The following is a 7,500-nucleotide window of genomic DNA, read 5'->3' as shown; positions in this document are numbered from 1 at the left end:
CGGCGAGCGAAAAGAAAATAGTTCAGCACTAAGTCACTTTGTCTATATGGCAAATGTGAGATGCAGTGTATGGAATATCTTAATATCTAGTATGAGAAATTAACGATTTAAGTCCTTCTTAAATGAGGCCATTTACCCATAGAGGGTGCCAGGCCCGTATAACGTTAATGATTACTAGAAAGATATTTCCAAAGAGTCGTGTTGCTTGATAGTGCAGCACTAAGTGCGTGGTAAACTCCATCTAAAACTAAATATAACCATGAGACCGATAGTAAACAAGTGCCGTGAGGGAAAGTTGAAAAGAACTCTGAATAGAGAGTTAAATAGTACGTGAAACTGCTTAGAGGTTAAGCCCGATGAACCTGAATATCCATTATGAAAAATTCATCATTATAACTGTGATATTTATAATATTATAGTAATAGTGTGCATTTTTTTCATATAAGGACATTGTAATCTATTAACATAATAAAATATTTATCAAAAGATCATTGGTGTTAAGTTTATTCAAATTAATTTGCTTTTAGCAGAATAAAAACTGATGATTTGATAAAGTGTTGATAGATTTTACATATATAATGCTTAAATTCTTTTGAATTTTACAATAATATTAATATCATTGATTTTAATATTAATTGTGTGCATTTATATGATTAACAATGCGAAAGATTCAGGATACCTTTAAACCTAATGGCGAAATTAACTTAACTTTTATATAATGGGATTAATTTTTAGTGAAATATTTTACTATTAATTCAATCCCGGGGCGTTCCATGTAGTTATGTATAATGATAATTTATTGATCAGGTTGAAGTCAGGGGAAACCCTGATGGAAGACCGAAACAGTTCTGACGTGCAAATCGATTGTCAGAATTGAGTATAGGGGCGAAAGACCAATCGAACCATCTAGTAGCTGGTTCCCTCCGAAGTTTCCCTCAGGATAGCTGGTGCATTTAAATATTATGTAAAATAATCTTATCTGGTAAAGCGAATGATTAGAGGCCTTAGGGTCGAAACGACCTTAACCTATTCTCAAACTTTAAATGGGTAAGAACCTCACCTTTCTTGATATGAAGGTTGAGGTTATGATATAATGTGCCCAGTGGGCCACTTTTGGTAAATATTTGAACGAAATTTTATAATAAATAAGAATCTTAGTATTCCCAAAAACAATAAAATTTCAATATTATTTCAAATAATATATACATTTGGAGGAACGTCTAGCATAAAATATTATTTTATTCTAGGATTGCCTTTAAATGTAAAAAAGCAAGAAAATAATATTGTTGTTATAATGAAAAGTAGTACGTACGGGATGAAAAGATTGAATATTTATTATTAAGAAAATTATTGGTGTTAAGAAATAATTATGTATGTTTCTTTAAAATAGCAAAAAGCGAAAATATAAAATAAATATAAATATTTTTATACAACCTCAACTCATATGGGACTACCCCCTGAATTTAAGCATATTAATGAGGGGAGGAAAAGAAACTAACAAGGATTTTCTTAGTAGCGGCGAGCGAAAAGAAAATAGTTCAGCACTAAGTCACTTTGTCTATAAGGAAAATGTGAGATGCAGTGTATGGAATATCTTAATATCTAGTATGAGAAATTAACGATTTAAGTCCTTCTTAAATGAGGCCATTTACCCATAGAGGGTGCCAGGCCCGTATAACGTTAATGATTATTAGAAAGATATTTCCAAAGAGTCGTGTTGCTTGATAGTGCAGCACTAAGTGGGTGGTAAACTCCATCTAAATACTAAATAGAACCATGAGACCGATAGTAAACAAGTACCGTGAGGGAAAGTTGAAAAGAACTCTGAATAGAGAGTTAAATAGTACGTGAAACTGCTTAGAGGTTAAGCCCGATGAGCCTGAATATCCATTATGAAAAATTCATCATTATAACTGTGATATTTATAATATTATAGTAATAGTGTGCATTTTTTTCATATAAGGACATTGTAATCTATTAACATAATAAAATATTTATAAAAAGATCATTGGTGTTAAGTTTATTCAAATTAATTTGCTTTTAGCTTATTAACATAGAATAAATACTGATGATTTGATAAAGTGTTGATAGATTTTACATATATAATGCTTAAATTCTTTTGAATTTTACAATAATATTATTATCATTGATTTTAATATTAATTGTATGCATTTATATGATTAACAATGCGAAAGATTCAGGATACCTTCTGGACCCGTCTTGAAACACGGACCAAGGAGTCTAACTTATGTGCAAGTCATTGGGTTATATTAAACCTAATGGCGAAATTAACTTAACTTTTATATAATGGGATTAATTTTTAGTGAAATATTTCACTATTAATTCAATCCCGGGGCGTTCCATATAGTTATGTATAATGATAATTTATTATTATTTATACCTCTAACTGGAGCGTACCTTGAGCATATACGCTGTGACCCGAAATATGGTGAACTATACTTGATCAGGTTGAAGTCAGGGGAAACCCTGATGGAAGACCGAAACAGTTCTGACGTGCAAATCGATTGTCAGAATTGAGTATAGGGGCGAAAGACCAATCGAACCATCTAGTAGCTGGTTCCCTCCGAAGTTTCCCTCAGGATAGCTGGTGCATTTAAATATTATGTAAAATAATCTTATCTGGTAAAGCGAATGATTAGAGGCCTTAGGGTCGAAACGGCCTTAACCTATTCTCAAACTTTAAATGGGTAAGAACCTCACCTTTCTTGATATGAATGTTGAGGTTATGATATAATGTGCCCAGTAGGCCACTTTTGGTAAGCAGAACTGGCGCTGTGGGATGAACCAAACGTAATGTTACGGTGCCCAAATTAACAACTCATGCAGATACCATGAAAGGCGTTGGTTGCTTAAGACAGCAGGACGGTGGACATGGAAGTCGTAATCCGCTAAGGAGTGTGTAACAACTCACCTGCCGAAACAACTAGCCCTTAAAACGGATGGCTCTTAAGTTGTATACCTATACATTACCGCTAAAGTACATGATTTATAATACAATTTCGGTTGGATTATAAATTTTGAAACTTTAGTGAGTAGGAGGGTACAATGGTGTGCTTAGAAGTGTTTGGCGTAAGCCTGCATGGAGCCGCCATTGGTACAGCTCTTGGTGGTAGTAGCAAATAATCGAATGAGACCATAGAGGACTGAAGTGGAGAAGGGTTTCGTGTGAACAGTGGTTGATCACGAGTTAGTCGGTCCTAAGTTCAAGGCGAAAGCCGAAAATTTTCAAGTTTTAATGAATTGTTGAGAATATATTATGTTTTCTTCATAGTAATTAAACACTTGAATAATTTTGAACGAAAGGGAATACGGTTCCAATTCCGTAACCTGTTGAGTATCCGTTTGTTATTAAAAATGGGCCTTGTGCTTATCCTGGCAACAGGAACGACCATAAAGAAGCCGTCGAGAGGTATCGGAAGAGTTTTCTTTTCTGTTTTATAGTCGTACTACCATGGAAGTCTTTCGAAGAGAGATATGGTAGATGGACTAGAATAGCATGACATTTACTGTTGTGTCGATATTTTCTCCTCGGACCTTGAAAATTTATGGTGGGGTTACGCAAACTTCTCAACAGGCCGTACCAATATCCGCAGCTGGTCTCCAAGGTGAAGAGTCTCTAGTCGATAGAATAATGTAGGTAAGGGAAGTCGGTCGTAGCAGATTGCCATGTGCTATCAGCCATGTTGCTGCCATGAAGGCAGTGACGGCGGAGTTAAACGCCTTAGTGTTTGGGGCTAAAGACTTTGAGGTCACTACCGCGAAGGGGCTGATGGAGCTTGCCTCGAAGTACGAGGCGCTCCTGATGACGGTAGTAACCGAGAATGCCCATCTTCGCGGTCAGGTTGACGCTCTCAGGGGGGGTTGTGGGGGATATATTCCCCAACCGAAGAGGTCGGTTGTGGGTTTGGCTCCGGCTGAGTCGGTGCGTGCGCCTCCAGCACCTGTGTTGGAGGCGATTGCTCCGGCATTCATTCCGGCAGTCATCAAAAAGGTGGTGAAAGAGGTGGGACCTTCCTTCGGAGTGCGAGTGCACGAGGTGAAGCCGATTAAGGGTGGTGGGGTGGTTATTCGCACCCCCTCTGTCTTAGAGAGGGAAAAGGTGGCGAATAATGCCAAATTCGGTGAGGTGGGATTGAATGTGACTGTGAACCGGAAGTTGGGTCCGCGGGTTGCGGTTCAGGGGGTTCACACCGAAATCTCCCATGATGACTTCATGGAGGAGCTCTTTCGGTTGAACCTCCAGGACGTCAGCCCTGAGGCACGAAAGTCAGATGTGCGGATGGTCAGTCGGCCCTGGAAGATGGCCGCTGATGGTAGCACCAACGTTGTCCTTGAGGGTTCGGACAAATCAATGTCCGCCCTCTTGGAAGCGGAAGCTACATAAAGTGGTTTTCCTTCAGGGTTCGACCGTATACCCCTGTTGCTGGCTGCTTCCGGTGTATGGGTTTTTACCATAGAGTGGCTGAGTGTAGGGCCAATCAGTTGTCTGTAGGAGGTGCGGTCAAGAAGGCCACAGAGCTGCCGGTTGCGTCAGTGCACCCCATTGTCGCAACTGTGCATCTAAGGGTAGGCCAGCTGGGCATCTTATGATGTCCGCTGTCTGCCCGATATACTGTGGCGTTGTTGAGCGCGCCCTCGCCAGACACTGATATACCCCCCATCAGCTAAATTGTCAGGGAGCGTATGCCGTGATGTGTGAGTTGGGGGGTTGTATGCTTGAGGGTGGGTGCGGCATTGCCTTACTCCAGGAGCCCTACACCACCAATGGTATGGTTCGGGGTCTTCCTGAAGTTTTCAGGGTCTTTACGGAACTTGGGGGTAATGCAGCAATTGTTGTGACTGATCCAAACTACGATTGCGTAATGTTGGATTCGTCGCAACAGGGGGTGTGTGTTTCAGTAGAGGGGGAGTTCGGTAGAATGATTGTCGCTAGTTTGTATTGCAAAATTAGCGAGCCCCTAGAGCCCTCCCTGGGCTACATGGATAAGCTGCTACTACTGGGGAGTTGTAGCCCATTTGTCCTAGGGTTGGATGCGAATGCCTCGTCCTCGATGTGGTTTAGTAAGGTATCCAGACATTCGTCTGGATATCAAAGCCACATCCGAGGCGAGGTATTGAGTGAATGGGTGGTGGCTAAGAGCCTCCACATTTTGAATGAGCCGAGTGAATGGTTTACGTTTGAGGGGCCTAGGGGCATGAGTGATATTGACGTAACGTTAATGAATGAGGCAGCAAGGAGAGCGTTTGACGTCAGTTGGGAGATTAGGGGAGGGTGGGGATTGAGTGACCATAATTTGATACAAATTGTGGTTTCTCCGCAATCCCCACCCTCGGCGTACGTGGGTCCATTGCGGCGATGGCGTACTGACTGGAACCAATATGGACAGAATGTAAGGGAAGCGGTATTGGAAATACCGCTTAGTGAGTTTGAGGAACTGGGGGTGGACGAGCAAATTGCTCGGCTGTATGAGTTGGTCTGGTGTGTTAATGATAGGGTTTTCAGGAAGTATGAAAGTTCTAGGATTAGAAAAATTAAGTGGTGGACGAATGAGTTCACCTTGAAGAGGAGGACTGTCCGGCGGTTGAGACGAAAGTTTCAGCGTGCTCGGCGGTCCAATTCGGATAGGTTATCCCAGATCAGATATGATTTTAGTTGTGCGGTTAGAGAGTATAAGGATATGCTTGTGAGAATAAAAGAAGAGGAATGGAGGAGCTTTGTTGGGGAGAATAGGGATGACCCCTGGGGGCAGGTCTACAGGATCTGCAGGGGTCGTAAGAGGGAGGATATCACCTCTCTCCGCGTTGGTGACTCTGTGTTATCAACGTGGAGAGAGTGTGCGGAGGTTCTGTTAGGAGCGTTCTTTCCCAGGGCTGAGGTTCAGGCACCTCAAGCACAAGAGGTACCTGTTCCTCCACTAGAAGATGAGGAGTTGGGATACGCCTTTGGCCTGGTTAGGTCTAAACGGTCCCCAGGTTTTGATGGGTTGAACGGAGAGATGTGCAAAAGCTTGTGGAAGTTCATTCCGGAATACTTGGAGGCCATTTATAACCAGTGCGTGTGGGAGATATTTTCCACGTGAGTGGAAAAGTGCCAGGGTCGTCCGTCTCCTGAAGTCCCCTGATAAGATCAGGAGTGATCCTCGTTCTTATCGGGGCATCAGCCTTCTTCCGGTGCTTGGAAAAGTACTGGAGAGGGTTATGGTGGAACGACTTCAGGAGCTAACGCGGGGTATGTGGTCGGATAGGCAGTATGGGTTCAGGAAAGGACGCAGTGTGGAAGATGCGTGGATGTATGTGCAGAATGTTGTTAGGGAGAATGTCAACAAGTATGTCCTAGGCATATTTGTTGACTTCAAGGGGGCATTCGATTATCAGATCTTGGATCGAGTGATAGAACGGTTAGAGGAACTTGGCTGTCCGGAAATTAGTCTCTGGCGAAGCTACTTTTCTTACAGAAAAGCCTCTATCGTTGGAATGAATGGGAGTGTGGAGATTGGAGTGGCTCGTGGCTGTCCGCAGGGATCCATCTGTGGTCCATATATATGGAACCTCATGATGGACTCTCTGCTTGGGCAGCTCGAACCACTCTGTAAGTGTTGTGCGTATGCGGACGACCTTCTTCTCCTTGTTGAAGGTCGTTCAAGGCGTGAGTTGGATCGGGTGGGAGGACAATTTTTAGAAATTGTCCACAACTGGGGGATAAGTGTGGGTGTAGAAATCTCGATGGACAAAACGGTGACAATGCTTTTAAAAGGCAGACTGTCACCGGGGCGTCCACCGGTTGTCCGAGTGAATGGGGTCGGCATCAGGTATGTGACGCAAGTCAAGTACCTGGGGTTGACCATGAGTGAAAGAATGTCTTTTACTCCATACTTGGTGAGTGTGAAGGTGCGACTGCAGGCAGTCGTAGGTAAGGTTATGCGCGTTTTACGGAGTGATTGGAGCCTCGGACGTCGTGCTGTTCGCGCCATATATCGCGGCTTATTTGTGGCTTGTGCCACTTATGGGGCTGCTGTATGGTGGCGAACGGCCACGACGGTCTTCGGTCGCCGAAAGCTCCTCTCCGTCCAGCGTTGCATGATGCTCGCCTGTCTGCCTGTATGTCGCACCGTTTCTACGGATGCGTTGCAGGTGTTACTAGGTGCGCCCCCTCTTGACCTGGTTGTCATACAGCGTGCTGTATCATTCCGGTTAAGAAGGGGTCTGAGTGTGTCATTGCTGCGGAATGATTTGATTTCCGATGATGATGTGGAGAGGGAGGGATATCTAGGGAGCAAGAGGCTGATATGATAGGGTCAGGTGTAGGTGCCAAGACCGTTGGGACAGTAGTCTCAATGGTCGGGTGACTTATGAGTACATCCGGGACGTTAGGTGTGTAGAAGGAAACCCAGACTTCAGATTCTGTCTAAGTCTGGGGTTTCCTGCTTACGGGGCATGGGCCTCTTAATGCATTCTTGCATAAGAGGCACCTTGCAGATA

The 7,500-nt window shown here is 43.2% G+C and overlaps 1 pseudogene; it reads left to right on the top strand.

Moving 5' to 3' along the window:
- The first annotated feature begins 1,430 nt into the window (after nucleotides 1-1,430).
- LOC128923398 (large subunit ribosomal RNA) overlaps nucleotides 1,431-7,500 on the top strand; it is a 7,843-nt pseudogene continuing 1,773 nt past the window's right edge.

Source organism: Zeugodacus cucurbitae, chromosome X (assembly GCF_028554725.1).
Source record: "Zeugodacus cucurbitae isolate PBARC_wt_2022May chromosome X, idZeuCucr1.2, whole genome shotgun sequence".
Lineage (NCBI taxonomy): Eukaryota > Metazoa > Arthropoda > Insecta > Diptera > Tephritidae > Zeugodacus > Zeugodacus cucurbitae.
The sequence above is the reverse complement of the archived record's forward strand: the minus strand, read 5'-3'. Positions and strand labels throughout refer to the sequence as shown.